The following is a 27,652-nucleotide window of genomic DNA, read 5'->3' as shown; positions in this document are numbered from 1 at the left end:
CTGCTTACGGCCATTCCACCCTTAGAATGCCTGATCTCGTCTGATCTCAGAAGCTACCTAGGGTTGGGCCTGGTTAGTACTTGAATGGGAGACTGTCTGGGAATATCAGGTGTTGTAAGCTTTTCCAATCCTGCAAACAATTAAAGCTTACATTTCCATGTTATTTACATCTTTTGCACAAATTTGTAGATGAAACACTTTTGTGTTGTAAATGTTGATGTGTTGAAATGGAATGCTTTGTGTTGTAAATGTTGATGTGTTGAAATGGAATGCTTTTGCTTGGTTTTGAACAAATATGGTCTTAGCTATGAAATTTGAATCCTCTAGTTCGCAAGGTAGCTCTGCTTACGACCATTCCACCCTTAGAATACCTGATCTCGTCTGATCTCAGAAGCTACCTAGGGTTGGGCCTGGTTAGTTCTTGAATGGGAGACTGTCTGGGAATATCAGGTGTTGTAAGCTTTTCCAATCCTGCAAACAATTAAAGCTTACATTTCCATGTTATTTACATCTTTTGCACAAATTTGTAGTTGAAACTCTTTTGTGTTGTAAATGTTGATGTGTTGAAATGGAATGCTTTTGCTTGGTTTTGAACAAATATGGTCTTAGCTATGAAATTTGAATCCTCTATTTTGCAAGGTGCTTCTGCTTACGGCCATTCCACCCTTAGAATGCCTGATCTCGTCTGATCTCAGAAGCTACCTAGGGTTGGGCCTGGTTAGTACTTGAATGGGAGACTGTCTGGGAATACCAGGTGTTGTAAGCTTTTCCAATCCTGCAAACAATTAAAGCTTACATTTCCATGTTATTTACATCTTTTGCACAAATTTGTAGTTGAAACTCTTTTGTGTTGTAAATGTTGATGTGTTGAAATAGAATGCTTTTGCTTGGTTTTGAACAAATATGGTCTTAGCTATGAAATTTGAATCCTCTAGTTTGCAAGGTGCTTCTGCTTACGGCCATTCCACCCTTAGAATGCCTGATCTCGTCTGATCTCAGAAGCTACCAAGGGTTGGGCCTGGTTAGTACTTGAATGGGAGACTGTCTGGGAATACCAGGTGTTGTAAGCTTTTCCAATCCTGCAAACAATTAAAGCTTACATTTCCATGTTATTTACATCTTTTGCACAAATTTGTAGATGAAACTCTTTTGTGTTGTAAATGTTGATGTGTTGAAATGGAATGCTTTGTGTTGTAAATGTTGATGTGTTGAAATGGAATGCTTTGTATTGTAAATGTTGATGTGTTGAAATGGAATGCTTTTGCTTGGTTTTGAACAAATATGGTCTTAGCTATGAAATTTGAATCCTCTAGTTTGCAAGGTGCTTCTGCTTGCGGCCATTCGATCCTTAGAATACCTGATCTTGTCTGATCTCAGAAGCTACCAAGGGTTGGGCCTGGTTAGTACTTGAATTGGAGACTGTCTGGGAATACCAGGTGTTGTAAGCTTTTCCAATCCTGCAAACAATTAAAGCTTACATTTCCATGTTATTTACATCTTTTGCACAAATTTGTAGTTGAAACTCTTTTGTGTTGTAAATGTTGATGTGTTGAAATGGAATGCTTTTGCTTGGTTTTGAACAAATATGGTCTTAGCTATGAAATTTGAATCCTCTAGGTTTGCAAGGTGCTTCTGCTTACGGCCATTCCACCCTTAGAATGCCTGATCTCGTCTGATCTCAGAAGCTACCTAGGGTTGGGCCTGGTTAGTACTTGAATGGGAGACTGTCTGGGAATATCAGGTGTTGTAAGCTTTTCCAATCCTGCAAACAATTAAAGCTTACATTTCCATGTTATTTACATCTTTTGCACAAATTTGTAGTTGAAACTCTTTTGTGTTGTAAATGTTGATGTGTTGAAATGGAATGCTTTTGCTTGGTTTTGAACAAATATGGTCTTAGCTATGAAATTTGAATCCTCTAGTTTGCAAGGTGCTTCTGCTTACGGCCATTCCACCCTTAGAATGCCTGATCTCGTCTGATCTCAGAAGCTACCTAGGGTTGGGCCTGGTTAGTACTTGAATGGGAGACTGTCTGGGAATACCAGGTGTTGTAAGCTTTTCCAATCCTGCAAACAATTAAAGCTTACATTTCCATGTTATTTACATCTTTTGCACAAATTTGTAGTTGAAACTCTTTTGTGTTGTAAATGTTGATGTGTTGAAATGGAATGCTTTTGCTTGGTTTTGAACAAATATGGTCTTAGCTATGAAATTTGAATCCTCTAGTTTGCAAGGTGCTTCTGCTTACGGCCATTCCACCCTTAGAATGCCTGATCTCGTCTGATCTCGGAAGCTACCTAGGGTTGGGCCTGGTTAGTACTTGAATGGGAGACTGTCTGGGAATACCAGGTGTTGTAAGCTTTTCCAATCCTGCAAACAATTAAAGCTTACATTTCCATGTTATTTACATCTTTTGCACAAATTTGTAGTTGAAACTCTTTTGTGTTGTAAATGTTGATGTGTTGAAATGGAATGCTTTTGCTTGGTTTTGAACAAATATGGTCTTAGCTATGAAATTTGAATCCTCTAGTTTGCAAGGTGCTTCTGCTTACGGCCATTCCACCCTTAGAATTCCTGATCTCGTCTGATCTCAGAAGCTACCTAGGGTTGGGCCTGGTTAGTACTTGAATGGGAGACTGTCTGGGAATACCAGGTGTTGTAAGCTTTTCCAATCCTGCAAACAATTAAAGCTTACATTTCCATGTTATTTACATCTTTTGCACAAATTTGTAGTTGAAACTCTTTTGTGTTGTAAATGTTGATGTGTTGAAATGGAATGCTTTGTGTTGTAAATGTTGATGTGTTGAAATGGAATGCTTTTGCTTGGTTTTGAACAAATATGGTCTTAGCTATGAAATTTGAATCCTCTAGTTTGCAAGGTGCTTCTGCTTACGGCCATTCCACCCTTAGAATGCCTGATCTCGTCTGATCTCAGAAGCTACCTAGGGTTGGGCCTGGTTAGTACTTGAATGGGAGACTGTCTGGGAATACCAGGTGTTGTAAGCTTTTCCAATCCTGCAAACAATTAAAGCTTACATTTCCATGTTATTTACATCTTTTGCACAAATTTGTAGTTGAAACTCTTTTGTGTTGTAAATGTTGATGTGTTGAAATGGAATGCTTTTACTTGGTTTTGAACAAATATGGTCTTAGCTATGAAATTTGAATCCTCTAGTTTGCAAGGTGCTTCTGCTTAAGGCCATTCCACCCTTAGAATGCCTGATCTCGTCTGATCTCGGAAGCTACCTAGGGTTGGGCCTGGTTAGTACTTGAATGGGAGACTGTCTGGGAATACCAGGTGTTGTAAGCTTTTCCAATCCTGCAAACAATTAAAGCTTACATTTCCATGTTATTTACATCTTTTGCACAAATTTGTAGTTGAAACTCTTTTGTGTTGTAAATGTTGATGTGTTGAAATGGAATGCTTTTGCTTGGTTTTGAACAAATATGGTCTTAGCTATGAAATTTGAATCCTCTAGTTTGCAAGGTGCTTCTGCTTACGGCCATTCCACCCTTAGAATGCCTGATCTCGTCTGATCTCAGAAGCTACCTAGGGTTGGGCCTGGTTAGTACTTGAATGGGAGACTGTCTGGGAATACCAGGTGTTGTAAGCTTTTCCAATCCTGCAAACAATTAAAGCTTACATTTCCATGTTATTTACATCTTTTGCACAAATTTGTAGTTGAAACTCTTTTGTGTTGTAAATGTTGATGTGTTGAAATGGAATGCTTTTGCTTGGTTTTGAACAAATATGGTCTTAGCTATGAAATTTGAATCCTCTAGTTTGCAAGGTGCTTCTGCTTACGGCCATTCCACCCTTAGAATGCCTGATCTCGTCTGATCTCAGAAGCTACCTAGGGTTGGGCCTGGTTAGTACTTGAATGGGAGACTGTCTGGGAATACCAGGTGTTGTAAGCTTTTCCAATCCTGCAAACAATTAAAGCTTACATTTCCATGTTATTTACATCTTTTGCACAAATTTGTAGTTGAAACTCTTTTGTGTTGTAAATGTTGATGTGTTGAAATGGAATGCTTTTGCTTGGTTTTGAACAAATATGGTCTTAGCTATGAAATTTGAATCCTCTAGTTTGCAAGGTGCTTCTGCTTACGGCCATTCCACCCTTAGAATGCCTGATCTCGTCTGATCTCAGAAGCTACCTAGGGTTGGGCCTGGTTAGTACTTGAATGGGAGACTGTCTGGGAATACCAGGTGTTGTAAGCTTTTCCAATCCTGCAAACAATTAAAGCTTACATTTCCATGTTATTTACATCTTTTGCACAAATTTGTAGTTGAAACTCTTTTGTGTTGTAAATGTTGATGTGTTGAAATGGAATGCTTTTGCTTGGTTTTGAACAAATATGGTCTTAGCTATGAAATTTGAATCCTCTAGTTTGCAAGGTGCTTCTGCTTACGGCCATTCCACCCTTAGAATGCCTGATCTCGTCTGATCTCAGAAGCTACCTAGGGTTGGGCCTGGTTAGTACTTGAATGGGAGACTGTCTGGGAATACCAGGTGTTGTAAGCTTTTCCAATCCTGCAAACAATTAAAGCTTACATTTCCATGTTATTTACATCTTTTGCACAAATTTGTAGTTGAAACTCTTTTGTGTTGTAAATGTTGATGTGTTGAAATGGAATGCTTTGTGTTGTAAATGTTGATGTGTTGAAATGGAATGCTTTTGCTTGGTTTTGAACAAATATGGTCTTAGCTATGAAATTTGAATCCTCTAGTTTGCAAGGTGCTTCTGCTTACGTCCATTCCATCCTTAGAACGCCTTATCTCGTCTGATCTCACAAGCTACCTAGGTTTGGGCACGGTTAGTACTTGAATGGGAGACTGTCTGGGAATACCAGGTGTTGTAAGCTTTTCCAATCCTGCAAAAAATTAAAGCTTACATTTCCATGTTATTTACATCTTTTGCACAAATTTGTAGATGAAACTCTTTTGTGTTGTAAATGTTGATGTGTTGAAATGGAATGCTTTGTGTTGTAAATGTTGATGTGTTGAAATGGAATGCTTTTGCTTGGTTTTGAACAAATATGGTCTTAGCTATGAAATTTGAATCCTCTAGTTTGCAAGATGCTTCTGCTTACGGCCATTCCACCCTTAGAATGCCTGATCTTGTCTGATCTCAGAAGCTACCTAGGGTTGGGCCTGGTTAGTACTTGAATTGGAGACTGTCTGGGAATACCAGGTGTTGTAAGCTCTTCCAATCCTGCAAACAATTAAAGCTTACATTTCCATGTTATTTACATCTTTTGCACAAATTTGTAGTTGAAACTCTTTTGTGTTGTAAATGTTGATGTGTTGAAATGGAATGCTTTTGCTTGGTTTTGAACAAATATGGTCTTAGCTATGAAATTTGAATCCTCTAGTTTGCAAGGTGCTTCTGCTTACGGCCATTCCACCCTTAGAATGCCTGATCTCGTCTGATCTCAGAAGCTACCTAGGGTTGGGCACAGTTAGTACTTGAATGGGAGACTGTCTGGGAATACCAGGTGTTGTAAGCTTTTCCAATCCTGCAAACAATTAAAGCTTACATTTCCATGTTATTTACATCTTTTGCACAAATTTGTAGTTGAAACTCTTTTGTGTTGTAAATGTTGTGTTGAAATGGAATGCCTTTGCTTGTTTTTGAACCAATATGGTCTTAGCTATGAAATTTGAATCCTCTAGTTTGCAAGGTGCTTCTGCTTACGGCCATTCCACCCTTAGAATGCCTGATCTCGTCTGATCTCAGAAGCTACCTAGGGTTGGGCACAGTTAGTACTTGAATGGGAGACTGTCTGGGAATACCAGGTGTTGTAAGCTTTTCCAATCCTGCAAACAATTAAAGCTTACATTTCCATGTTATTTACATCTTTTGCACAAATTTGTAGTTGAAACTCTTTTGTGTTGTAAATGTTGATGTGTTGAAATGGAATGCTTTTCTTGGTTTTGAACCAATATGGTCTTAGCTATGAAATTTGAATCCTCTAGTTTGCAAGGTGCTTCTGCTTACGGCCATTCAACCTTTAGAATGCCTGATCTCGTCTGATCTCGGAAGCTATCTAGTGTTGGGCCTGGTTCGTACTTGAATGGGAGACTGTCTGGGAATACCAGGTGTTGTAAGCTTTTCCAATCCTGCAAACAATTAAAGCTTACATTTCCATGTCATTTACATCTTTTGCACAAATTTGTAGTTGAAACTCTTTTGTGTTGTAAATGTTGATGTGTTGAAATGGAATGCTTTTGCTTGGTTTTGAACAAATATGGTCTTAGCTATGAAATTTGAATCCTCTAGTTTGCAAGGTGCTTCTGCTTACGGCCATTCCATCCTTAGAACGCCTTATCTCGTCTGATCTCACAAGCTACCTAGGTTTGGGCACGGTTAGTACTTGAATGGGAGACTGTCTGGGAATACCAGGTGTTGTAAGCTTTTCCAATCATGCAAAAAATTAAAGCTTACATTTCCATGTTATTTACATCTTTTGCACAAATTTGTAGATGAAACTCTTTTGTGTTGTAAATGTTGATGTGTTGAAATGGAATGCTTTGTGTTGTAAATGTTGATGTGTTGAAATGGAATGCTTTTGCTTGGTTTTGAACAAATATGGTCTTAGCTATGAAATTTGAATCCTCTAGTTTGCAAGGTGCTTCTGCTTACGGCCATTCCACCCTTAGAATGCCTGATCTCGTCTGATCTCAGAAGCTACCTAGGGTTGGGCACAGTTAGTACTTGAATGGGAGACTGTCTGGGAATACCAGGTGTTGTAAGCTTTTCCAATCCTGCAAACAATTAAAGCTTACATTTCCATGTTATTTACATCTTTTGCACAAATTTGTAGTTGAAACTCTTTTGTGTTGTAAATGTTGTGTTGAAATGGAATGCCTTTGCTTGTTTTTGAACCAATATGGTCTTAGCTATGAAATTTGAATCCTCTAGTTTGCAAGGTGCTTCTGCTTACGGCCATTCCACCCTTAGAATGCCTGATCTCGTCTGATCTCAGAAGCTACCTAGGGTTGGGCACAGTTAGTACTTGAATGGGAGACTGTCTGGGAATACCAGGTGTTGTAAGCTTTTCCAATCCTGCAAACAATTAAAGCTTACATTTCCATGTTATTTAAATCTTTTGCACAAATTTGTAGTTGAAACTCTTTTGTGTTGTAAATATTGATGTGTTGAAATGGAATGCTTTTGCTTGGTTTTGAACAAATATGGTCTTAGCTATGAAATTTGAATCCTCTAGTTTGCTAGGTGCTTTTCCTTATGGCCGTTCCACCCTTAGAATCCCTGATCTTGTCTGATCTCAGAAGCTACCTAGGGTTGGGTCTGGTTAGTACTTGAATGGGAGACTGTCTGGGAATACCAGGTGTTGTAAGCTTTTCCAATCCTGCAAACAATTAAAGCTTACATTTCCATGTTATTTACATCTTTTGCACAAATTTGTAGTTGAAACTCTTTTGTGTTGTAAATGTTGATGTGTTGAAATGGAATGCTTTTGCTTGGTTTTGAACAAATATGGTCTTAGCTATGAAATTTGAATCCTCTAGTTTGCAAGGTGCTTCTGCTTACGGCCATTCCACCCTTAGAATGCCTGATCTCGTCTGATCTCAGAAGCTACCTAGGGTTGGGCACGGTTAGTACTTGAATGGGAGACTGTCTGGAAATACCAGGTGTTGTAAGCTTTTCCAATCCTGCAAACAATTAAAGCTTACATTTCCATGTTATTTAAATCTTTTGCACAAATTTGTAGTTGAAACTCTTTTGTGTTGTAAATGTTGATGTGTTGAAATGGAATGCTTTTGCTTGGTTTTGAATAAATATGGTCTTAGCTATGAAATTTGAATCCTCTAGTTTGCTAGGTGCTTCTGCTTACGGCCATTCCACACTCAAAATGACTGATCTAGTCTGATCTCAGAAGCTATCTAGGGTTGGGCCTGGTTAGTACTTGAATGGGAGACTGTCTGGGAATACCAGGTGTTGTAAGCTTTTCCAATCCTGCAAACAATTAAAGCTTACATTTCCATGTTATTTACATCTTTTGCACAAATTTGTAGTTGAAACTCTTTTGTGTTGTAAATGTTGTGTTGAAATGGAATGCCTTTGCTTGTTTTTGAACCAATATGGTCTTAGCTATGAAATTTGAATCCTCTAGTTTGCAAGGTGCTTCTGCGTACGGCCATTCCACCCTTAGAATGCCTGATCTCGTCTGATCTCAGAAGCTACCTAGGGTTGGGCACAGTTAGTACTTGAATGGGAGACTGTCTGGGAATACCAGGTGTTGTAAGCTTTTCCAATCCTGCAAACAATTAAAGCTTACATTTCCATGTTATTTAAATCATTTGCACAAATTTGTAGTTGAAACTCTTTTGTGTTGTAAATGTTGATGTGTTGAAATGGAATGCTTTTGCTTGGTTTTGAATAAATATCGTCTTAGCTATGAAATTTGAATCCTCTAGTTTGCTAGGTGCTTCTGCTTACGGCCATTCCACCCTTAGAATGCCTGATCTCGTCTGATCACAGAAGCTACCTAGGGTTGGGCACAGTTAGTACTTGAATGGGAGACTGTCTGGGAATACCAGGTGTTGTAAGCTTTTCCAATCCTGCAAACAATTAAAGCTTACATTTCCATGTTATTTACATCTTTTGCACAAATTTGTAGTTGAAACTCTTTTGTGTTGTAAATGTTGATGTGTTGAAATGGAATGCTTTTCCTTGGTTTTGAACAAATATGGTCTTAGCTATGAAATTTGAATCCTCTAGTTTGCTAAGTGCTTCTGCTTACGGCCATTCCACACTCAGAATGCCTGATCTTGTCTGATCTCAGAAGCTACCTAGGGTTGGGCCTGGTTAGTACTTGAATGGGAGACTGTCTGGGAATACCAGGTGTTGTAAGATTTTCCAATTCTGCAAACAATTAAAGCTTACATTTCCATGTTATTTACATCTTTTGCACAAATTTGTAGTTGAAACTCTTATGTGTTGTAAATGTTGATGTGTTGAAATGGAATGCTTTTGCTTGGTTTTGAACAAATATGGTCTTAGCTATGAAATTTGAATCCTCTAGTTTGCTATGTGCTTCTGCTTACGGCCATTCAACCTTTAGAATGCCTGATCTCGTCTGATCTCGGAAGCTATCTAGTGTTGGGCCTGGTTCGTACTTGAATGGGAGACTGTCTGGGAATACCAGGTGTTGTAAGCTTTTCCAATCCTGCAAACAATTAAAGCTTACATTTCCATGTTATTTAAATCTTTTGCACAAATTTGTAGTTGAAACTCTTTTGTGTTGTAAATGTTGATGTGTTGAAATGGAATGCTTTTGCTTGGTTTTGAACAAATATGGTCTTAGCTATGAAATTTGAATCCTCTAGTTTGCAAGGTGCTTCTGCTTACGGCCATTCCACCCTTAGAATGCCTGATCTCGTCTGATCTCAGAAGCTACCTTGGGTTGGGCCTGGTTAGTACTTGAATGGGAGACTGTCTGGGAATACCAGGTGTTGTAAGCTTTTCCAATCCTGCAAACAATTAAAGCTTACATTTCCATGTTATTTACATCTTTTGCACAAATTTGTAGTTGAAACTCTTTTGTGTTGTAAATGTTGATGTGTTGAAATGGAATGCTTTTGCTTGGTTTTGAACAAATATGGTCTTAGCTATGAAATTTGAATCCTCTAGTTTGCAAGGTGCTTCTGCTTACGGCCATTCCACCCTTAGAATGCCTGATCTCGTCTGATCTCAGAAGCTACCTAGGGTTGGGCCTGGTTAGTACTTGAATGGGAGACTGTCTGGGAATACCAGGTGTTGTAAGCTTTTCCAATCCTGCAAACAATTAAAGCTTACATTTCCATGTTATTTACATCTTTTGCACAAATTTGTAGTTGAAACTCTTTTGTGTTGTAAATGTTGATGTGTTGAAATGGAATGCTTTTGCTTGGTTTTGAACAAATATGGTCTTAGCTATGAAATTTGAATCCTCTAGTTTGCAAGGTGCTTCTGCTTACGGCCATTCCACCCTTAGAATGCCTGATCTCGTCTGATCTCAGAAGCTACCTAGGGTTGGGCCTGGTTAGTACTTGAATGGGAGACTGTCTGGGAATACCAGGTGTTGTAAGCTTTTCCAATCCTGCAAACAATTAAAGCTTACATTTCCATGTTATTTACATCTTTTGCACAAATTTGTAGTTGAAACTCTTTTGTGTTGTAAATGTTGATGTGTTGAAATGGAATGCTTTTGCTTGGTTTTGAACAAATATGGTCTTAGCTATGAAATTTGAATCCTCTAGTTTGCAAGGTGCTTCTGCTTACGGCCATTCCACCCTTAGAATGCCTGATCTCGTCTGATCTCAGAAGCTACCTAGGGTTGGGCCTGGTTAGTACTTGAATGGGAGACTGTCTGGGAATACCAGGTGTTGTAAGCTTTTCCAATCCTGCAAACAATTAAAGCTTACATTTCCATGTTATTTACATCTTTTGCACAAATTTGTAGTTGAAACTCTTTTGTGTTGTAAATGTTGATGTGTTGAAATGGAATGCTTTTGCTTGGTTTTGAACAAATATGGTCTTAGCTATGAAATTTGAATCCTCTAGTTTGCAAGGTGCTTCTGCTTACGGCCATTCCACCCTTAGAATTCCTGATCTCGTCTGATCTCAGAAGCTACCTAGGGTTGGGCCTAGTTAGTACTTGAATGGGAGACTGTCTGGGAATACCAGGTGTTGTAAGCTTTTCCAATCCTGCAAACAATTAAAGCTTACATTTCCATGTTATTTACATCTTTTGCACAAATTTGTAGTTGAAACTCTTTTGTGTTGTAAATGTTGATGTGTTGAAATGGAATGCTTTTGCTTGGTTTTGAACAAATATGGTCTTAGCTATGAAATTTGAATCCTCTAGTTTGCAAGGTGCTTCTGCTTACGGCCATTCCACCCTTAGAATGCCTGATCTCGTCTGATCTCAGAAGCTACCTAGGGTTGGGCCTGGTTAGTACTTGAATGGGAGACTGTCTGGGAATACCAGGTGTTGTAAGCTTTTCCAATCCTGCAAACAATTAAAGCTTACATTTCCATGTTATTTACATCTTTTGCACAAATTTGTAGTTGAAACTCTTTTGTGTTGTAAATGTTGATGTGTTGAAATGGAATGCTTTTGCTTGGTTTTGAACAAATATGGTCTTAGCTATGAAATTTGAATCCTCTAGTTTGCAAGGTGCTTCTGCTTACGGCCATTCCACCCTTAGAATGCCTGATCTCGTCTGATCTCAGAAGCTACCTAGGGTTGGGCCTGGTTAGTACTTGAATGGGAGACTGTCTGGGAATACCAGGTGTTGTAAGCTTTTCCAATCCTGCAAACAATTAAAGCTTACATTTCCATGTTATTTACATCTTTTGCACAAATTTGTAGTTGAAACTCTTTTGTGTTGTAAATGTTGATGTGTTGAAATGGAATGCTTTTGCTTGGTTTTGAACAAATATGGTCTTAGCTATGAAATTTGAATCCTCTAGTTTGCAAGGTGCTTCTGCTTACGGCCATTCCACCCTTAGAATGCCTGATCTCGTCTGATCTCAGAAGCTACCTAGGGTTGGGCCTGGTTAGTACTTGAATGGGAGACTGTCTGGGAATACCAGGTGTTGTAAGCTTTTCCAATCCTGCAAACAATTAAAGCTTACATTTCCATGTTATTTACATCTTTTGCACAAATTTGTAGTTGAAACTCTTTTGTGTTGTAAATGTTGATGTGTTGAAATGGAATGCTTTTGCTTGGTTTTGAACAAATATGGTCTTAGCTATGAAATTTGAATCCTCTAGTTTGCAAGGTGCTTCTGCTTACGGCCATTCCACCCATAGAATGCCTGATCTCGTCTGATCTCAGAAGCTACCTAGGGTTGGGCCTGGTTAGTACTTGAATGGGAGACTGTCTGGGAATACCAGGTGTTGTAAGCTTTTCCAATCCTGCAAACAATTAAAGCTTACATTTCCATGTTATTTACATCTTTTGCACAAATTTGTAGTTGAAACTCTTTTGTGTTGTAAATGTTGATGTGTTGAAATGGAATGCTTTTGCTTGGTTTTGAACAAATATGGTCTTAGCTATGAAATTTGAATCCTCTAGTTTGCAAGGTGCTTCTGCTTACGGCCATTCCACCCTTAGAATGCCTGATCTCGTCTGATCTCAGAAGCTACCTAGGGTTGGGCCTGGTTAGTACTTGAATGGGAGACTGTCTGGGAATATCAGGTGTTGTAAGCTTTTCCAATCCTGCAAACAATTAAAGCTTACATTTCCATGTTATTTACATCTTTTGCACAAATTTGTAGATGAAACTCTTTTGTGTTGTAAATGTTGATGTGTTGAAATGGAATGCTTTGTGTTGTAAATGTTGATGTGTTGAAATGGAATGCTTTTGCTTGGTTTTGAACAAATATGGTCTTAGCTATGAAATTTGAATCCTCTAGTTTGCAAGGTGCTTCTGCTTACGGCCATTCCACCCTTAGAATTCCTGATCTCGTCTGATCTCAGAAGCTACCTAGGGTTGGGCCTGGTTAGTACTTGAATGGGAGACTGTCTGGGAATACCAGGTGTTGTAAGCTTTTCCAATCCTGCAAACAATTAAAGCTTACATTTCCATGTTATTTACATCTTTTGCACAAATTTGTAGTTGAAACTCTTTTGTGTTGTAAATGTTGATGTGTTGAAATGGAATGCTTTTGCTTGGTTTTGAACAAATATGGTCTTAGCTATGAAATTTGAATCCTCTAGTTTGCAAGGTGCTTCTGCTTACGGCCATTCCACCCTTAGAATGCCTGATCTCGTCTGATCTCAGAAGCTACCTAGGGTTGGGCCTGGTTAGTACTTGAATGGGAGACTGTCTGGGAATACCAGGTGTTGTAAGCTTTTCCAATCCTGCAAACAATTAAAGCTTACATTTCCATGTTATTTACATCTTTTGCACAAATTTGTAGTTGAAACTCTTTTGTGTTGTAAATGTTGATGTGTTGAAATGGAATGCTTTTGCTTGGTTTTGAACAAATATGGTCTTAGCTATGAAATTTGAATCCTCTAGTTTGCAAGGTGCTTCTGCTTACGGCCATTCCACCCTTAGAATGCCTGATCTCGTCTGATCTCAGAAGCTACCTAGGGTTGGGCCTGGTTAGTACTTGAATGGGAGACTGTCTGGGAATACCAGGTGTTGTAAGCTTTTCCAATCCTGCAAACAATTAAAGCTTACATTTCCATGTTATTTACATCTTTTGCACAAATTTGTAGATGAAACTCTTTTGTGTTGTAAATGTTGATGTGTTAAAATGGAATGCTTTGTGTTGTAAATGTTGATGTGTTGAAATGGAATGCTTTTGCTTGGTTTTGAACAAATATGGTCTTAGCTATGAAATTTGAATCCTCTAGTTTGCAAGGTGCTTCTGCTTACGGCCATTCTACCCTTAGAATGCCTGATCTCGTCTGATCTCAGAAGCTACCTAGGGTTGGGCACGGTTAGTACTTGAATGGGAGACTGTCTGGGAATACCAGGTGTTGTAAGCTTTTCCAATCCTGCAAACAATTAAAGCTTACATTTCCATGTTATTTACATCTTTTGCACAAATTTGCAGTTGAAACTCTTTTGTGTTGTAAATGTTGATGTGTTGAAATGGAATGCTTTTGCTTGGTTTTGAACAAATATGGTCTTAGCTATGAAATTTGAATCCTCTAGTTCGCAAGGTAGTTCTGCTTACGACCATTCCACCCTTAGAATACCTGATCTCGCCTGATCTCAGAAGCTACCTAGGGTTGGGCCTGGTTAGTTCTTGAATGGGAGACTGTCTGGGAATATCAGGTGTTGTAAGCTTTTCCAATCCTGCAAACAATTAAAGCTTACATTTCCATGTTATTTACATCTTTTGCACAAATTTGTAGTTGAAACTCTTTTGTGTTGTAAATGTTGATGTGTTGAAATGGAATGCTTTTGCTTGGTTTTGAACAAATATGGTCTTAGCTATGAAATTTGAATCCTCTAGTTTGGAAGGTGCTTCTGCTTACGGCCATTCCACCCTTAGAATGCCTGATCTCGTCTGATCTCAGAAGCTACCTAGGGTTGGGCCTGGTTAGTACTTGAATGGGAGACTGTCTGGGAATATCAGGTGTTGTAAGCTTTTCCAATCCTGCAAACAATTAAAGCTTACATTTCCATGTTATTTACATCTTTTGCACAAATTTGTAGTTGAAACTCTTTTGTGTTGTAAATGTTGATGTGTTGAAATGGAATGCTTTTGCTTGGTTTTGAACAAATATGGTCTTAGCTATGAAATTTGAATCCTCTAGTTTGCAAGGTGCTTCTGCTTATGGCCATTCCACCCTTAGAATGCCTGATCTCGTCTGATCTCACAAGCTACCTAGGGTTGGGCACGGTTAGTACTTGAATGGGAGACTGTCTGGGAATACCAGGTGTTGTAAGCTTTTCCAATCCTGCAAACAATTAAAGCTTACATTTCCATGTTATTTACATCTTTTGCACAAATTTGTAGTTGAAACTCTTTTGTGTTGTAAATGTTGATGTGTTGAAATGGAATGCTTTTGCTTGGTTTTGAACAAATATGGTCTTAGCTATGAAATTTGAATCCTCTAGTTTTCAAGGTGCTTCTGCTTACGGCCATTCCACCCTTAGAATGCCTGATCTCGTCTGATCTCAGAAGCTACCTAGGGTTGGGCCTGGTTAGTACTTGAATGGGAGACTGTCTGGGAATATCAGGTGTTGTAAGCTTTTCCAATCCTGCAAACAATTAAAGCTTACATTTCCATGTTATTTACATCTTTTGCACAAATTTGTAGATGAAACACTTTTGTGTTGTAAATGTTGATGTGTTGAAATGGAATGCTTTGTGTTGTAAATGTTGATGTGTTGAAATGGAATGCTTTTGCTTGGTTTTGAACAAATATGGTCTTAGCTATGAAATTTGAATCCTCTAGTTTGCAAGGTGCTTCTGCTTGCGGCCATTCCACCCTTAGAATGCCTGATCTCGTCTGATCTCAGAAGCTACCTAGGGTTGGGCACGGTTAGTACTTGAATGGGAGACTGTCTGGGAATACCAGGTGTTGTAAGCTTTTCCAATCCTGCAAACAATTAAAGCTTACATTTCCATGTTATTTACATCTTTTGCACAAATTTGTAGTTGAAACTCTTTTGTGTTGTAAATGTTGATGTGTTGAAATGGAATGCTTTTGCTTGGTTTTGAACAAATATGGTCTTAGCTATGAAATTTGAATCCTCTAGTTTGCAAGGTGCTTCTGCTTACGGCCATTCTACCCTTAGAATGCCTGATCTCGTCTGATCTCAGAAGCTACCTAGGGTTGGGCACGGTTAGTACTTGAATGGGAGACTGTCTGGGAATACCAGGTGTTGTAAGCTTTTCCAATCCTGCAAACAATTAAAGCTTACATTTCCATGTTATTTACATCTTTTGCACAAATTTGTAGATGAAACTCTTTTGTGTTGTAAATGTTGATGTGTTGAAATGGAATGCTTTTGCTTGGTTTTGAACAAATATGGTCTTAGCTATGAAATTTGAATCCTCTAGTTTGCTAGGTGCTTCTGCTTACGGCCATTCCACCCTCAGAATGCCTGATCTCGTCTGATCTCAGAAGCTACCTAGGGTTGGGCCTGGTTAGTACTTGAATGGGAGACTGTCTGGGAATACCAGGTGTTGTAAGCTTTTCCAATCCTGCAAACAATTAAAGCTTACATTTCCATGTTATTTACATCTTTTGCACAAATTTGTAGTTGAAACTCTTTTGTGTTGTAAATGTTGATGTGTTGAAATGGAATGCTTTTGCTTGGTTTTGAACAAATATGGTCTTAGCTATGAAATTTGAATCCTCTAGTTCGCAAGGTAGTTCTGCTTACGACCATTCCACCCTTAGAATACCTGATCTCGTCTGATCTCAGAAGCTACCTAGGGTTGGGCCTGGTTAGTTCTTGAATGGGAGACTGTCTGGGAATATCAGGTGTTGTAAGCTTTTCCAATCCTGCAAACAATTAAAGCTTACATTTCCAAGTTATTTACATCTTTTGCACAAATTTGTAGTTGAAACTCTTTTGTGTTGTAAATGTTGATGTGTTGAAATGGAATGCTTTTGCTTGGTTTTGAACAAATATGGTCTTAGCTATGAAATTTGAATCCTCTAGTTTGGAAGGTGCTTCTGCTTACGGCCATTCCACCCTTAGAATGCCTGATCTCGTCTGATCTCAGAAGCTACCTAGGGTTGGGCCTGGTTAGTACTTGAATGGGAGACTGTCTGGGAATATCAGGTGTTGTAAGCTTTTCCAATCCTGCAAACAATTAAAGCTTACATTTCCATGTTATTTACATCTTTTGCACAAATTTGTAGTTGAAACTCTTTTGTGTTGTAAATGTTGATGTGTTGAAATGGAATGCTTTTGCTTGGTTTTGAACAAATATGGTCTTAGCTATGAAATTTGAATCCTCTAGTTTGCAAGGTGCTTCTGCTTATGGCCATTCCACCCTTAGAATGCCTGATCTCGTCTGATCTCAGAAGCTACCTAGGGTTGGGCACGGTTAGTACTTGAATGGGAGACTGTCTGGGAATACCAGGTGTTGTAAGCTTTTCCAATCCTGCAAACAATTAAAGCTTACATTTCCATGTTATTTACATCTTTTGCACAAATTTGTAGATGAAACTCTTTTGTGTTGTAAATGTTGATGTGTTGAAATGGAATGCTTTGTATTGTAAATGTTGATGTGTTGAAATGGAATGCTTTTGCTTGGTTTTGAACAAATATGGTCTTAGCTATGAAATTTGAATCCTCTAGTTTGCAAGGTGCTTCTGCTTACGGCCATTCCACCCTTAGAATACCTGATCTCGTCTGATCTCAGAAGCTGCCTAGGGTTGGGCCTGGTTAGTACTTGAATGGGAGACTGTCTGGGAATACCAGGTGTTGTAAGCTTTTCCAATCCTGCAAACAATTAAAGCTTACATTTCCATGTTTTTTACATCTTTTGCACAAATTTGTAGTTGAAACTCTTTTGTGTTGTAAATGTTGATGTGTTGAAATGGAATGCTTTGTGTTGTAAATGTTGATGTGTTGAAATGGAATGCTTTGTGTTGTAAATGTTGATGTGTTGAAATGGAATGCTTTGTGTTGTAAATGTTGATGTGTTGAAATGGAATGCTTTGTATTGTAAATGTTGATGTGTTGAAATGGAATGCTTTTGCTTGGTTTTGAACAAATATGGTCTTAGCTATGAAATTTGAATCCTCTAGTTTGCAAGGTGCTTCTGCTTACGGCCATTCCACCCTTAGAATGCCTGATCTCGTCTGATCTCAGAAGCTACCTAGGGTTGGGCCTGGTTAGTACTTGAATGGGAGACTGTCTGGGAATATCAGGTGTTGTAAGCTTTTCCAATCCTGCAAACAATTAAAGCTTACATTTCCATGTTATTTACATCTTTTGCACAAATTTGTAGTTGAAACTCTTTTGTGTTGTAAATGTTGATGTGTTGAAATGGAATGCTTTTGCTTGGTTTTGAACAAATATGGTCTTAGCTATGAAATTTGAATCCTCTAGTTTGGAAGGTGCTTCTGCTTACGGCCATTCCACCCTTAGAATGCCTGATCTCGTCTGATCTCAGAAGCTACCTAGGGTTGGGCCTGGTTAGTACTTGAATGGGAGACTGTCTGGGAATACCAGGTGTTGTAAGCTTTTCCAATCCTGCAAACAATTAAAGCTTACATTTCCATGTTATTTACATCTTTTGCACAAATTTGTAGTTGAAACTCTTTTGTGTTGTAAATGTTGATGTGTTGAAATGGAATGCTTTTGCTTGGTTTTGAACAAATATGGTCTTAGCTATGAAATTTGAATCCTCTAGTTTGCAAGGTGCTTCTGCTTACGGCCATTCCACCCTTAGAATGCCTGATCTCGTCTGATCTCGGAAGCTACCTAGGGTTGGGCCTGGTTAGTACTTGAATGGGAGACTGTCTGGGAATACCAGGTGTTGTAAGCTTTTCCAATCCTGCAAACAATTAAAGCTTACATTTCCATGTTATTTACATCTTTTGCACAAATTTGTAGTTGAAACTCTTTTGTGTTGTAAATGTTGATGTGTTGAAATGGAATGCTTTTGCTTGGTTTTGAACAAATATGGTCTTAGCTATGAAATTTGAATCCTCTAGTTTGCAAGGTGCTTCTGCTTACGGCCATTCCACCCTTAGAATGCCTGATCTCGTCTGATCTCAGAAGCTACCTAGGGTTGGGCCTGGTTAGTACTTGAATGGGAGACTGTCTGGGAATATCAGGTGTTGTAAGCTTTTCCAATCCTGCAAACAATTAAAGCTTACATTTCCATGTTATTTACATCTTTTGCACAAATTTGTAGATGAAACTCTTTTGTGTTGTAAATGTTGATGTGTTGAAATGGAATGCTTTGTGTTGTAAATGTTGATGTGTTGAAATGGAATGCTTTTGCTTGGTTTTGAACAAATATGATCTTAGCTATGAAATTTGAATCCTCTAGTTTTCAAGGTGCTTCTGCTTACGGCCATTCCACCCTTAGAATGCCTGATCTCGTCTGATCTCAGAAGCTACCTAGGGTTGGGCCTGGTTAGTACTTGAATGCGAGACTGTCTGGGAATATCAGGTGTTGTAAGCTTTTCCAATCCTGCAAACAATTAAAGCTTACATTTCCATGTTATTTAAATCTTTTGCACAAATTTGTAGTTGAAACTCTTTTGTGTTGTAAATGTTGATGTGTTGAAATGGAATGCTTTTGCTTGGTTTCGAACAAATATGGTCTTATCTATGAAATTTGAATCCTCTCGTTTGCAAGGTTCTTCTGATTACGGCCATTCCACCCTTAGAACGCCTGATGTTGTCTGATCTCAGAAGCTACCAAGGGTTGGGCCTGGTTAGTACTTGAATGGGAGACAGTCTGGGAATACCAGGTGTTGTAAGCTTTTCCAATCCTGCAAACAATTAAAGCTTACATTTCCATGTTATTTACATCTTTTGCACAAATTTGTAGATGAAACTCTTTTGTGTTGTAAATGTTGATGTGTTGAAATGGAATGCTTTGTGTTGTAAATGTTGATGTGTTGAAATGGAATGCTTTGTATTGTAAATGTTGATGTGTTGAAATGGAATGCTTTTGCTTGGTTTTGAACAAATATGGTCTTAGCTATGAAATTTGAATCCTCTAGTTTGCAAGGTGCTTCTGCTTGCGGCCATTCGATCCTTAGAATACCTGATCTTGTCTGATCTCAGAAGCTACCAAGGGTTGGGCCTGGTTAGTACTTGAATGGGAGACTGTCTGGGAATACCAGGTGTTGTAAGCTTTTCCAATCCTGCAAACAATTAAAGCTTACATTTCCATGTTATTTACATCTTTTGCACAAATTTGTAGATGAAACTCTTTTGTGTTGTAAATGTTGATGTGTTGAAATGGAATGCTTTCTGTTGTAAATGTTGATGTGTTGAAATGGAATGCTTTTGCTTGGTTTTGAACAAATATGGTCTTAGCTATGAAATTTGAATCCTCTAGTTTGCAAGGTGCTTCTGCTTACGGCCATTCCACCCTTAGAATGCCTGATCTCGTCTGATCTCAGAAGCCACCTAGGGTTGGGCCTGGTTAGTACTTGAATGGGAGACTGTCTGGGAATACCAGGTGTTGTAAGCTTTTCCAATCCTGCAAACAATTAAAGCTTACATTTCCATGTTATTTACATCTTTTGCACAAATTTGTAGTTGAAACTCTTTTGTGTTGTAAATGTTGATGTGTTGAAATGGAATGCTTTTGCTTGGTTTTGAACAAATATGGTCTTAGCTATGAAATTTGAATCCTCTAGTTTGCAAGGTGCTTCTGCTTACGGCCATTCCACCCTTAGAATGCCTGATCTCGTCTGATCTCGGAAGCTACCTAGGGTTGGGCCTGGTTAGTACTTGAATGGGAGACTGTCTGGGAATACCAGGTGTTGTAAGCTTTTCCAATCCTGCAAACAATTAAAGCTTACATTTCCATGTTATTTACATCTTTTGCACAAATTTGTAGTTGAAACTCTTTTGTGTTGTAAATGTTGATGTGTTGAAATGGAATGCTTTTGCTTGGTTTTGAACAAATATGGTCTTAGCTATGAAATTTGAATCCTCTAGTTTGCAAGGTGCTTCTGCTTACGGCCATTCCACCCTTAGAATGCCTGATCTCGTCTGATCTCAGAAGCTACCTAGGGTTGGGCCTGGTTAGTACTTGAATGGGAGACTGTCTGGGAATATCAGGTGTTGTAAGCTTTTCCAATCCTGCAAACAATTAAAGCTTACATTTCCATGTTATTTACATCTTTTGCACAAATTTGTAGTTGAAACTCTTTTGTGTTGTAAATGTTGATGTGTTGAAATGGAATGCTTTTGCTTGGTTTTGAACAAATATGGTCTTAGCTATGAAATTTGAATCCTCTAGTTTGCAAGGTGCTTCTGCTTACGGCCATTCCACCCTTAGAATGCCTGATCTCGTCTGATCTCGGAAGCTACCTAGGGTTGGGCCTGGTTAGTACTTGAATGGGAGACTGTCTGGGAATACCAGGTGTTGTAAGCTTTTCCAATCCTGCAAACAATTAAAGCTTACATTTCCATGTTATTTACATCTTTTGCACAAATTTGTAGTTGAAACTCTTTTGTGTTGTAAATGTTGATGTGTTGAAATGGAATGCTTTTGCTTGGTTTTGAACAAATATGGTCTTAGCTATGAAATTTGAATCCTCTAGTTTGCAAGGTGCTTCTGCTTACGGCCATTCCACCCTTAGAATACCTGATCTCGTCTGATCTCGGAAGCTACCTAGGGTTGGGCCTGGTTAGTACTTGAATGGGAGACTGTCTGGGAATACCAGGTGTTGTAAGCTTTTCCAATCCTGCAAACAATTAAAGCTTACATTTCCATGTTATTTACATCTTTTGCACAAATTTGTAGTTGAAACTCTTTTGTGTTGTAAATGTTGATGTGTTGAAATGGAATGCTTTTGCTTGGTTTTGAACAAATATGGTCTTAGCTATGAAATTTGAATCCTCTAGTTTGCAAGGTGCTTCTGCTTACGGCCATTCCACCCTTAGAATGCCTGGTCTCGTTTGATCTCAGAAGCTACCTAGGGTTGGGCCTGGTTAGTACTTGAATGGGAGACTGTCTGGGAATACCAGGTGTTGTAAGCTTTTCCAATCCTGCAAACAATTAAAGCTTACATTTCCATGTTATTTACATCTTTTGCACAAATTTGTAGTTGAAACTCTTTTGTGTTGTAAATGTTGATGTGTTGAAATGGAATGCTTTTGCTTGGTTTTGAACAAATATGGTCTTAGCTATGAAATTTGAATCCTCTAGTTTGCAAGGTGCTTCTGCTTACGGCCATTCCACCCTTAGAATGCCTGATCTCGTCTGATCTCAGAAGCTACCTAGGGTTGGGCCTGGTTAGTACTTGAATGGGAGACTGTCTGGGAATACCAGGTGTTGTAAGCTTTTCCAATCCTGCAAGCAATTAAAGCTTACATTTCCATGTTATTTACATCTTTTGCACAAATTTGTAGTTGAAACTCTTTTGTGTTGTAAATGTTGATGTGTTGAAATGGAATGCTTTTGCTTGGTTTTGAACAAATATGGTCTTAGCTATGAAATTTGAATCCTCTAGTTTGCAAGGTGCTTCTGCTTACGGCCATTCCACCCTTAGAATGCCTGATCTCGTCTGATCTCAGAAGCTACCAAGGGTTGGGCCTGGTTAGTACTTGAATGGGAGACTGTCTGGGAATACCAGGTGTTGTAAGCTTTTCCAATCCTGCAAACAATTAAAGCTTACATTTCCATGTTATTTACATCTTTTGCACAAATTTGTAGATGAAACTCTTTTGTGTTGTAAATGTTGATGTGTTGAAATGGAATGCTTTGTGTTGTAAATGTTGATGTGTTGAAATGGAATGCTTTTGCTTGGTTTTGAACAAATATGATCTTAGCTATGAAATTTGAATCCTCTAGTTTGCAAGGTGCTTCTGCTTACGGCCATTCCACCCTTAGAATGCCTGATCTCGTCTGATCTCAGAAGCTACCTAGGGTTGGGCCTGGTTAGTACTTGAATGCGAGACTGTCTGGGAATATCAGGTGTTGTAAGCTTTTCCAATCCTGCAAACAATTAAAGCTTACATTTCCATGTTATTTAAATCTTTTGCACAAATTTGTAGTTGAAACTCTTTTGTGTTGTAAATGTTGATGTGTTGAAATGGAATGCTTTTGCTTGGTTTCGAACAAATATGGTCTTATCTATGAAATTTGAATCCTCTCGTTTGCAAGGTTCTTCTGATTACGGCCATTCCACCCTTAGAACGCCTGATGTTGTCTGATCTCAGAAGCTACATAGGGTTGGGTCTGGTTAGTACTTGAATGGGAGACTGTCTGGGAATACCAGGTGTTGTAAGCTTTTCCAATCCTGCAAACAATTAAAGCTTACATTTCCATGTTAATTACATCTTTTGCACAAATTTGTAGTTGAAACTCTTTTGTGTTGTAAATGTTGATGTGTTGAAATGGAATGCTTTTGCTTGGTTTTGAACAAATATGGTCTTAGCTATGAAATTTGAATCCTCTAGTTTGCTAAGTGCTTCTGCTTACGGCCATTCCACCCTTAGAATGCCTGATCTCGTCTGATCTCAGAAGCTACCATTGGGTTGGGCCTGGTTAGTACTTGAATGGGAGACTGTCTGGGAATACCAGGTGTTGTAAGCTTTTCCAATCCTGCAAACAATTAAAGCTTACATTTCCATGTTATTTACATCTTTTGCACAAATTTGTAGTTGAAACTCTTTTGTGTTATAAATGTTGATGTGGGTTGGGTCTGGTTAGTACTTGAATGGGAGACTGTCTGGGAATACCAGGTGTTGTAAGCTTTTCCAATCCTGCAAACAATTAAAGCTTACATTTCCATGTTATTTATATCTTTTGCACTTATTTGTAGTTGACACTCTTTTGTGTGGTAAATGTTGATGTGTTGAAATGGAATGCTGTGTTGTAAATGTTGATGTGTTGAAATGGAATGCTTTTGCTTGGTTTTGAACAAATATGGTCTTAGATATGAAATTTGAATCCTCTAGTTTGCAAGGTGCTTCTGCTTACGGCCATTCCACCCTTAGAATGCCTGATCTCGTCTGATCTCAGAAACTGCCTAGGGTTTGGCCTGGTTAGTACTTGAATGGGAGACTGTCTGGGAATACCAGGTGTTGTAAGCTTTTCCAATCCTGCAAACAATTAAAGCTTACATTTCCATGTTATTTACATCTTTTGCACAAATTTGTAGTTGAAACTCTTTTGTGTTGTAAATGTTGATGTGTTGAAATGGAATGCTTTTGCTTGGTTTTGAACAAATATGGTCTTAGCTATGAAATTTGAATCCTCTAGTTTTCAAAGTGCTTCTGCTTGCGGCCATTCCACCCTTAGAATGCCTGATCTCGTCTGATCTCAGAAGCTACCTAGGGTTGGGCCTGGTTAGTACTTGAATGGGAGACTGTCTGGGAATACCAGGTGATGTAAGCTTTTCCAATCCTGCAAACAATTAAAGCTTACATTTCCATGTTATTTACATCTTTTGCACAAATTTGTAGTTGAAACTCTTTTGTGTTGTAAATGTTGATGTGTTGAAATGGAATGCTTTGTGTTGTAAATGTTGATGTGTTGAAATGGAATGCTTTTGCTTGGTTTTCAACAAATATGGTCTTAGCTATGAAATTTGAATCCTCTAGTTTGCAAGGTATTTCTGCTTACGACCATTCCACCCTTAGAATGCCTGATCTCGTCTGATCTCAGAAGCTACCTAGGGTTGGGCCTGGTTAGTACTTGAATGGGAGACTGTCTGGGAATATCAGGTGTTGTAAGCTTTTCCAATCCTGCAAACAATTAAAGCTTACATTTCCATGTTATTTACATATTTTGCACAAATTTGTAGTTGAAACTCTTTTGTGTTGTAAATGTTGATGTGTTGAAATGGAATGCTTTTGCTTGGTTTTGAACAAATATGGTCTTAGCTATGAAATTTGAATCCTCTAGTTTGCAAGGTCCTTCTGCTTATGGCCATTCCACCCGTAGAATGCCTGATCTCGTCTGATCTCAGAAGCTACCTAGGATTGGGCCTGTTTAGTACTTGATTGGGAGACTGTCTGGGAATACCAGGTGTTGTAAGCTTTTCCAATCCTGCAAACAATTAAAGCTTACACTTCCATGTTATTTATATCTTTTGCACTTATTTGTAGTTGACACTCTTTTGTGTGGTAAATGTTGATGTGTTGAAATGGAATGCTTTGTGTTGTAAATGTTGATGTGTTGAAATGGAATGCTTTTGCTTGGTTTTGAACAAATATGGTCTTAGCTATGAAATTTGAATCCTCTAGTTTGCTAAGTGCTTGTGCTTACGGCCATTCCACCCTTAGAATGCCTGATCTCGTCTGATCTCAGAAGCTACCATTGGGTTGGGCCTGGTTAGTACTTGAATGGGAGACTGTCTGGGAATACCAGGTGTTGTAAGCTTTTCCAATCCTGCAAACAATTAAAGCTTACATTTCCATGTTATTTACATCTTTTGCACAAATTTGTAGTTGAAACTCTTTTGTGTTATAAATGTTGATGTGGGTTGGGTCTGGTTAGTACTTGAATGGGAGACTGTCTGGGAATACCAGGTGTTGTAAGCTTTTCCAATCCTGCAAACAATTAAAGCTTACATTTCCATGTTATTTACATCTTTTGCACAAATTTGTAGTTGAAACTCTTTTGTGTTGTAAATGTTGATGTGTTGAAATGGAATGCTTTTGCTTGGTTTTGAACAAATATGGTCTTAGCTATGAAATTTGAATCCTCTACTTTGCAAGGTCCTTCTGCTTACGGCAATTCCACCCTTAGAATGCCTGATCTCGTCTGATCTCAGAAGCTACCTAGGGTTGGGCCTGGTTAGTACTTGAATGGGAGACTGTCTGGGAATACCAGGTGTTGTAAGCTTTTCCAATCCTGCAAACAATTAAAGCTTACATTTCCATGTTATTTACATCTTTTGCACAAATTTGTAGTTGAAACTCTTTTGTGTTGTAAATGTTGATGTGTTGAAATTGAATGCTTTTGCTTGGTTTTGAACAAATATGGTCTTAGCTATGAAATTTGAATCCTCTAGTTTGCAAGGTCCTTCTGCTTATGGCCATTCCACCCGTAGAATGCCTGATCTCGTCTGATCTCAGAAGCTACCTAGGATTGGGCCTGTTTAGTACTTGATTGGGAGACTGTCTGGGAATACCAGGTGTTGTAAGCTTTTCCAATCCTGCAAACAATTAAAGCTTACACTTCCATGTTATTTATATCTTTTGCACTTATTTGTAGTTGACACTCTTTTGTGTGGTAAATGTTGATGTGTTGAAATGGAATGCTTTGTGTTGTAAATGTTGATGTGTTGAAATGGAATGCTTTTGCTTGGTTTTGAACAAATATGGTCTTAGCTATGAAATTTGAATCCTCTAGTTTGCTAAGTGCTTGTGCTTACGGCCATTCCACCCTTAGAATGCCTGATCTCGTCTGATCTCAGAAGCTACCATTGGGTTGGGCCTGGTTAGTACTTGAATGGGAGACTGTCTGGGAATACCAGGTGTTGTAAGCTTTTCCAATCCTGCAAACAATTAAAGCTTACATTTCCATGTTATTTACATCTTTTGCACAAATTTGTAGTTGAAACTCTTTTGTGTTATAAATGTTGATGTGGGTTGGGTCTGGTTAGTACTTGAATGGGAGACTGTCTGGGAATACCAGGTGTTGTAAGCTTTTCCAATCCTGCAAACAATTAAAGCTTACATTTCCATGTTATTTACATCTTTTGCACAAATTTGGAGTTGAAACTCTTTTGTGTTGTAAATGTTCATGTGCTGAAATGGAATACTTTTGCTTGGTTTTGAACAAATATGGTCTTAGCTATGAAATTTGAATCCTCTAGTTTGCAAGGTTCTTCTGCTTATGGCAATTCCACCCTTAGAATGCCTGATCTCGTCTGATCTCAGAAGCTACCTAGGGTTGAGCCTGGTTAGTACTTGAATGGGAGACTGTCTGGGAATACCAGGTGTTGTAAGCTTTTCCAATCCTGCAAACAATTAAAGCTTACATTTCCATGTTATTTACATCTTTTGAACAAATTTGTAGTCGAAACTCTTTTGTGTTGTAAATGTTGATGTGTTGAAATGGAATGTTTTTGCTTGGTTTTGAACAAATATGGTCTTATCTATGAAATTTGAATCCTCTAGTTTGCAAGGCTCTTCTGCTTACGGCAATTCCACCCTTAGAATGCCTGATCTCGTCTGATCTCAGAAGCTACTTAGGGTTGGGCCTGGTTAGTACTTGAATGGGAGACTGTCTGGGAATACCAGGTGTTGTAAGCTTTTCCAATCCTGCAAACAATTAAAGCTTACATTTCCATGTTATTTACATATTTTGCACAAATTTGTAGTCGAAACTCTTTTGTGTTGTAAATGTTGATGTCTTGAAATGGAATGCTTTTGCTTGGTTTTGAACAAATATGGTCTTAGCTATGAAATTTGAATCTTCTAGTTTGCTAAGAGCTTCTGCTTACGGCCATTCCACCCTTAGAATGCCTGAACTCGTCTGATTTCAGAAGCTACCTAGGGTTGGGCCTGGTTAGTACTTGAATGGAAGACTGTCTGGGAATACCAGGTGTTGTAAGCTTTTCCAATCCTGCAAACAATTAAAGCTTACATTTCCATGTTATTTACATCTTTTGCACAAATTTGTAGTTGAAACTCTTTTGTGTTATAAATGTTGATGTGGGTTGGGTCTGGTTAGTACTTGAATGGGAGACTGTCTGGGAATACCAGGTGTTGTAAGCTTTTCCAATCCTGCAAACAATTAAAGCTTACATTTCCATGTTATTTACATCTTTTGCACAAATTTGGAGTTGAAACTCTTTTGTGTTGTAAATGTTCATGTGCTGAAATGGAATACTTTTGCTTGGTTTTGAACAAATATGGTCTTAGCTATGAAATTTGAATCCTCTAGTTTGCAAGGTTCTTCTGCTTATGGCAATTCCACCCTTAGAATGCCTGATCTCGTCTGATCTCAGAAGCTACCTAGGGTTGGGCCTGGTTAGTACTTGAATGGGAGACTGTCTTGGAATATCAGGTGTTGTAAGCTTTTCCAATCCTGCAAACAATTAAAGCTTACATTTCCATGTTATTTACATCTTTTGCACAAATTTGTAGTTGAAACTCTTTTGTGTTGTAAATGTTGATGTCTTGAAATGGAATGCTTTTACTTGGTTTCGAACAAATATGGTCTTATCTATGAAATTTGAATCCTCTCGTTTGCAAGGTTCTTCTGATTACGGCCATTCCACCCTTAGAACGCCTGATGTTGTCTGATCTCAGAAGCTACATAGGGTTGGGTCTGGTTAGTACTTGAATGGGAGACTGTCTGGGAATACCAGGTGTTGTAAGCTTTTCCAATCCTGCAAACAATTAAAGCTTACATTTCCATGTTATTTACATCTTTTGCACAAATTTGTAGTCGAAACTCTTTTGTGTTGTAAATGTTGATGTGTTGAAATGGATTGTTTTTGCTTGGTTTTGAACAAATATGGTCTTATCTATGAAATTTGAATCCTCT

General features: G+C 38.5%; 84 pseudogenes; all 84 read left to right on the top strand.

Annotated features, from left to right (window-relative positions):
• Positions 1 to 2: 2 nt before the first annotated feature.
• Positions 3 to 121, top strand: LOC140570590 (5S ribosomal RNA; annotated as a pseudogene).
• A 222-nt stretch (positions 122 to 343) lies between these two features.
• LOC140571437 (5S ribosomal RNA) lies at positions 344 to 462 on the top strand (annotated as a pseudogene).
• A 185-nt stretch (positions 463 to 647) lies between these two features.
• LOC140568801 (5S ribosomal RNA) lies at positions 648 to 766 on the top strand (annotated as a pseudogene).
• A 185-nt stretch (positions 767 to 951) lies between these two features.
• LOC140568842 (5S ribosomal RNA) lies at positions 952 to 1,070 on the top strand (annotated as a pseudogene).
• Positions 1,071 to 1,329: 259 nt separating this feature from the next.
• LOC140567598 (5S ribosomal RNA) lies at positions 1,330 to 1,448 on the top strand (annotated as a pseudogene).
• Positions 1,449 to 1,634: 186 nt separating this feature from the next.
• Positions 1,635 to 1,753, top strand: LOC140570589 (5S ribosomal RNA; annotated as a pseudogene).
• Positions 1,754 to 1,938: 185 nt separating this feature from the next.
• LOC140568800 (5S ribosomal RNA) lies at positions 1,939 to 2,057 on the top strand (annotated as a pseudogene).
• Positions 2,058 to 2,242: 185 nt separating this feature from the next.
• Positions 2,243 to 2,361, top strand: LOC140571088 (5S ribosomal RNA; annotated as a pseudogene).
• A 185-nt stretch (positions 2,362 to 2,546) lies between these two features.
• Positions 2,547 to 2,665, top strand: LOC140569950 (5S ribosomal RNA; annotated as a pseudogene).
• Positions 2,666 to 2,887: 222 nt separating this feature from the next.
• On the top strand, positions 2,888 to 3,006 carry LOC140568799 (5S ribosomal RNA; annotated as a pseudogene).
• A 185-nt stretch (positions 3,007 to 3,191) lies between these two features.
• On the top strand, positions 3,192 to 3,310 carry LOC140566495 (5S ribosomal RNA; annotated as a pseudogene).
• A 185-nt stretch (positions 3,311 to 3,495) lies between these two features.
• Positions 3,496 to 3,614, top strand: LOC140568798 (5S ribosomal RNA; annotated as a pseudogene).
• Positions 3,615 to 3,799: 185 nt separating this feature from the next.
• LOC140568796 (5S ribosomal RNA) lies at positions 3,800 to 3,918 on the top strand (annotated as a pseudogene).
• Positions 3,919 to 4,103: 185 nt separating this feature from the next.
• On the top strand, positions 4,104 to 4,222 carry LOC140568795 (5S ribosomal RNA; annotated as a pseudogene).
• A 185-nt stretch (positions 4,223 to 4,407) lies between these two features.
• LOC140568793 (5S ribosomal RNA) lies at positions 4,408 to 4,526 on the top strand (annotated as a pseudogene).
• A 563-nt stretch (positions 4,527 to 5,089) lies between these two features.
• LOC140573386 (5S ribosomal RNA) lies at positions 5,090 to 5,208 on the top strand (annotated as a pseudogene).
• Positions 5,209 to 5,393: 185 nt separating this feature from the next.
• On the top strand, positions 5,394 to 5,512 carry LOC140567086 (5S ribosomal RNA; annotated as a pseudogene).
• A 182-nt stretch (positions 5,513 to 5,694) lies between these two features.
• LOC140567085 (5S ribosomal RNA) lies at positions 5,695 to 5,813 on the top strand (annotated as a pseudogene).
• A 184-nt stretch (positions 5,814 to 5,997) lies between these two features.
• On the top strand, positions 5,998 to 6,116 carry LOC140568371 (5S ribosomal RNA; annotated as a pseudogene).
• A 526-nt stretch (positions 6,117 to 6,642) lies between these two features.
• LOC140567084 (5S ribosomal RNA) lies at positions 6,643 to 6,761 on the top strand (annotated as a pseudogene).
• A 182-nt stretch (positions 6,762 to 6,943) lies between these two features.
• LOC140567083 (5S ribosomal RNA) lies at positions 6,944 to 7,062 on the top strand (annotated as a pseudogene).
• Positions 7,063 to 7,247: 185 nt separating this feature from the next.
• Positions 7,248 to 7,366, top strand: LOC140568380 (5S ribosomal RNA; annotated as a pseudogene).
• A 185-nt stretch (positions 7,367 to 7,551) lies between these two features.
• LOC140567072 (5S ribosomal RNA) lies at positions 7,552 to 7,670 on the top strand (annotated as a pseudogene).
• A 185-nt stretch (positions 7,671 to 7,855) lies between these two features.
• Positions 7,856 to 7,974, top strand: LOC140567659 (5S ribosomal RNA; annotated as a pseudogene).
• Positions 7,975 to 8,156: 182 nt separating this feature from the next.
• Positions 8,157 to 8,275, top strand: LOC140567902 (5S ribosomal RNA; annotated as a pseudogene).
• A 185-nt stretch (positions 8,276 to 8,460) lies between these two features.
• Positions 8,461 to 8,579, top strand: LOC140568209 (5S ribosomal RNA; annotated as a pseudogene).
• Positions 8,580 to 8,764: 185 nt separating this feature from the next.
• LOC140567804 (5S ribosomal RNA) lies at positions 8,765 to 8,883 on the top strand (annotated as a pseudogene).
• Positions 8,884 to 9,068: 185 nt separating this feature from the next.
• LOC140568370 (5S ribosomal RNA) lies at positions 9,069 to 9,187 on the top strand (annotated as a pseudogene).
• A 185-nt stretch (positions 9,188 to 9,372) lies between these two features.
• LOC140571573 (5S ribosomal RNA) lies at positions 9,373 to 9,491 on the top strand (annotated as a pseudogene).
• A 185-nt stretch (positions 9,492 to 9,676) lies between these two features.
• On the top strand, positions 9,677 to 9,795 carry LOC140568792 (5S ribosomal RNA; annotated as a pseudogene).
• Positions 9,796 to 9,980: 185 nt separating this feature from the next.
• Positions 9,981 to 10,099, top strand: LOC140568791 (5S ribosomal RNA; annotated as a pseudogene).
• A 185-nt stretch (positions 10,100 to 10,284) lies between these two features.
• Positions 10,285 to 10,403, top strand: LOC140568790 (5S ribosomal RNA; annotated as a pseudogene).
• Positions 10,404 to 10,588: 185 nt separating this feature from the next.
• On the top strand, positions 10,589 to 10,707 carry LOC140572203 (5S ribosomal RNA; annotated as a pseudogene).
• Positions 10,708 to 10,892: 185 nt separating this feature from the next.
• Positions 10,893 to 11,011, top strand: LOC140568789 (5S ribosomal RNA; annotated as a pseudogene).
• A 185-nt stretch (positions 11,012 to 11,196) lies between these two features.
• Positions 11,197 to 11,315, top strand: LOC140568788 (5S ribosomal RNA; annotated as a pseudogene).
• Positions 11,316 to 11,500: 185 nt separating this feature from the next.
• LOC140568787 (5S ribosomal RNA) lies at positions 11,501 to 11,619 on the top strand (annotated as a pseudogene).
• Positions 11,620 to 11,804: 185 nt separating this feature from the next.
• Positions 11,805 to 11,923, top strand: LOC140571948 (5S ribosomal RNA; annotated as a pseudogene).
• Positions 11,924 to 12,108: 185 nt separating this feature from the next.
• On the top strand, positions 12,109 to 12,227 carry LOC140570588 (5S ribosomal RNA; annotated as a pseudogene).
• Positions 12,228 to 12,449: 222 nt separating this feature from the next.
• Positions 12,450 to 12,568, top strand: LOC140569949 (5S ribosomal RNA; annotated as a pseudogene).
• Positions 12,569 to 12,753: 185 nt separating this feature from the next.
• Positions 12,754 to 12,872, top strand: LOC140568786 (5S ribosomal RNA; annotated as a pseudogene).
• A 185-nt stretch (positions 12,873 to 13,057) lies between these two features.
• LOC140568785 (5S ribosomal RNA) lies at positions 13,058 to 13,176 on the top strand (annotated as a pseudogene).
• A 222-nt stretch (positions 13,177 to 13,398) lies between these two features.
• On the top strand, positions 13,399 to 13,517 carry LOC140566705 (5S ribosomal RNA; annotated as a pseudogene).
• Positions 13,518 to 13,702: 185 nt separating this feature from the next.
• On the top strand, positions 13,703 to 13,821 carry LOC140566022 (5S ribosomal RNA; annotated as a pseudogene).
• A 185-nt stretch (positions 13,822 to 14,006) lies between these two features.
• LOC140570587 (5S ribosomal RNA) lies at positions 14,007 to 14,125 on the top strand (annotated as a pseudogene).
• Positions 14,126 to 14,310: 185 nt separating this feature from the next.
• On the top strand, positions 14,311 to 14,429 carry LOC140567764 (5S ribosomal RNA; annotated as a pseudogene).
• A 185-nt stretch (positions 14,430 to 14,614) lies between these two features.
• Positions 14,615 to 14,733, top strand: LOC140570585 (5S ribosomal RNA; annotated as a pseudogene).
• A 222-nt stretch (positions 14,734 to 14,955) lies between these two features.
• LOC140566410 (5S ribosomal RNA) lies at positions 14,956 to 15,074 on the top strand (annotated as a pseudogene).
• Positions 15,075 to 15,259: 185 nt separating this feature from the next.
• Positions 15,260 to 15,378, top strand: LOC140566704 (5S ribosomal RNA; annotated as a pseudogene).
• Positions 15,379 to 15,563: 185 nt separating this feature from the next.
• LOC140570214 (5S ribosomal RNA) lies at positions 15,564 to 15,682 on the top strand (annotated as a pseudogene).
• Positions 15,683 to 15,867: 185 nt separating this feature from the next.
• LOC140571436 (5S ribosomal RNA) lies at positions 15,868 to 15,986 on the top strand (annotated as a pseudogene).
• A 185-nt stretch (positions 15,987 to 16,171) lies between these two features.
• LOC140570584 (5S ribosomal RNA) lies at positions 16,172 to 16,290 on the top strand (annotated as a pseudogene).
• Positions 16,291 to 16,475: 185 nt separating this feature from the next.
• LOC140566197 (5S ribosomal RNA) lies at positions 16,476 to 16,594 on the top strand (annotated as a pseudogene).
• Positions 16,595 to 16,816: 222 nt separating this feature from the next.
• On the top strand, positions 16,817 to 16,935 carry LOC140571635 (5S ribosomal RNA; annotated as a pseudogene).
• A 333-nt stretch (positions 16,936 to 17,268) lies between these two features.
• LOC140570583 (5S ribosomal RNA) lies at positions 17,269 to 17,387 on the top strand (annotated as a pseudogene).
• A 185-nt stretch (positions 17,388 to 17,572) lies between these two features.
• On the top strand, positions 17,573 to 17,691 carry LOC140568784 (5S ribosomal RNA; annotated as a pseudogene).
• A 185-nt stretch (positions 17,692 to 17,876) lies between these two features.
• On the top strand, positions 17,877 to 17,995 carry LOC140571087 (5S ribosomal RNA; annotated as a pseudogene).
• Positions 17,996 to 18,180: 185 nt separating this feature from the next.
• On the top strand, positions 18,181 to 18,299 carry LOC140570582 (5S ribosomal RNA; annotated as a pseudogene).
• Positions 18,300 to 18,521: 222 nt separating this feature from the next.
• On the top strand, positions 18,522 to 18,640 carry LOC140566727 (5S ribosomal RNA; annotated as a pseudogene).
• Positions 18,641 to 18,825: 185 nt separating this feature from the next.
• On the top strand, positions 18,826 to 18,944 carry LOC140567975 (5S ribosomal RNA; annotated as a pseudogene).
• A 259-nt stretch (positions 18,945 to 19,203) lies between these two features.
• LOC140566976 (5S ribosomal RNA) lies at positions 19,204 to 19,322 on the top strand (annotated as a pseudogene).
• Positions 19,323 to 19,544: 222 nt separating this feature from the next.
• LOC140571274 (5S ribosomal RNA) lies at positions 19,545 to 19,663 on the top strand (annotated as a pseudogene).
• Positions 19,664 to 19,848: 185 nt separating this feature from the next.
• Positions 19,849 to 19,967, top strand: LOC140571086 (5S ribosomal RNA; annotated as a pseudogene).
• A 185-nt stretch (positions 19,968 to 20,152) lies between these two features.
• Positions 20,153 to 20,271, top strand: LOC140570581 (5S ribosomal RNA; annotated as a pseudogene).
• A 185-nt stretch (positions 20,272 to 20,456) lies between these two features.
• LOC140571085 (5S ribosomal RNA) lies at positions 20,457 to 20,575 on the top strand (annotated as a pseudogene).
• Positions 20,576 to 20,760: 185 nt separating this feature from the next.
• On the top strand, positions 20,761 to 20,879 carry LOC140570018 (5S ribosomal RNA; annotated as a pseudogene).
• A 185-nt stretch (positions 20,880 to 21,064) lies between these two features.
• Positions 21,065 to 21,183, top strand: LOC140572049 (5S ribosomal RNA; annotated as a pseudogene).
• A 185-nt stretch (positions 21,184 to 21,368) lies between these two features.
• LOC140568782 (5S ribosomal RNA) lies at positions 21,369 to 21,487 on the top strand (annotated as a pseudogene).
• A 185-nt stretch (positions 21,488 to 21,672) lies between these two features.
• LOC140568830 (5S ribosomal RNA) lies at positions 21,673 to 21,791 on the top strand (annotated as a pseudogene).
• A 222-nt stretch (positions 21,792 to 22,013) lies between these two features.
• Positions 22,014 to 22,132, top strand: LOC140566726 (5S ribosomal RNA; annotated as a pseudogene).
• Positions 22,133 to 22,317: 185 nt separating this feature from the next.
• LOC140568011 (5S ribosomal RNA) lies at positions 22,318 to 22,436 on the top strand (annotated as a pseudogene).
• Positions 22,437 to 22,621: 185 nt separating this feature from the next.
• On the top strand, positions 22,622 to 22,741 carry LOC140566451 (5S ribosomal RNA; annotated as a pseudogene).
• Positions 22,742 to 23,122: 381 nt separating this feature from the next.
• Positions 23,123 to 23,241, top strand: LOC140567313 (5S ribosomal RNA; annotated as a pseudogene).
• A 185-nt stretch (positions 23,242 to 23,426) lies between these two features.
• On the top strand, positions 23,427 to 23,545 carry LOC140572233 (5S ribosomal RNA; annotated as a pseudogene).
• Positions 23,546 to 23,767: 222 nt separating this feature from the next.
• Positions 23,768 to 23,886, top strand: LOC140569883 (5S ribosomal RNA; annotated as a pseudogene).
• Positions 23,887 to 24,071: 185 nt separating this feature from the next.
• LOC140567965 (5S ribosomal RNA) lies at positions 24,072 to 24,190 on the top strand (annotated as a pseudogene).
• A 222-nt stretch (positions 24,191 to 24,412) lies between these two features.
• On the top strand, positions 24,413 to 24,532 carry LOC140566450 (5S ribosomal RNA; annotated as a pseudogene).
• A 346-nt stretch (positions 24,533 to 24,878) lies between these two features.
• Positions 24,879 to 24,997, top strand: LOC140571245 (5S ribosomal RNA; annotated as a pseudogene).
• Positions 24,998 to 25,182: 185 nt separating this feature from the next.
• Positions 25,183 to 25,301, top strand: LOC140567964 (5S ribosomal RNA; annotated as a pseudogene).
• Positions 25,302 to 25,523: 222 nt separating this feature from the next.
• On the top strand, positions 25,524 to 25,643 carry LOC140566449 (5S ribosomal RNA; annotated as a pseudogene).
• Positions 25,644 to 25,989: 346 nt separating this feature from the next.
• On the top strand, positions 25,990 to 26,108 carry LOC140566874 (5S ribosomal RNA; annotated as a pseudogene).
• A 185-nt stretch (positions 26,109 to 26,293) lies between these two features.
• On the top strand, positions 26,294 to 26,412 carry LOC140571149 (5S ribosomal RNA; annotated as a pseudogene).
• Positions 26,413 to 26,597: 185 nt separating this feature from the next.
• Positions 26,598 to 26,716, top strand: LOC140567151 (5S ribosomal RNA; annotated as a pseudogene).
• A 346-nt stretch (positions 26,717 to 27,062) lies between these two features.
• LOC140566827 (5S ribosomal RNA) lies at positions 27,063 to 27,181 on the top strand (annotated as a pseudogene).
• Positions 27,182 to 27,366: 185 nt separating this feature from the next.
• On the top strand, positions 27,367 to 27,485 carry LOC140568010 (5S ribosomal RNA; annotated as a pseudogene).
• Positions 27,486 to 27,652: the final 167 nt, after the last annotated feature.

This window comes from Salminus brasiliensis, chromosome 11, assembly GCF_030463535.1.
Source record: "Salminus brasiliensis chromosome 11, fSalBra1.hap2, whole genome shotgun sequence".
NCBI lineage: Eukaryota > Metazoa > Chordata > Actinopteri > Characiformes > Bryconidae > Salminus > Salminus brasiliensis.
The sequence above is the reverse complement of the archived record's forward strand: the minus strand, read 5'-3'. Positions and strand labels throughout refer to the sequence as shown.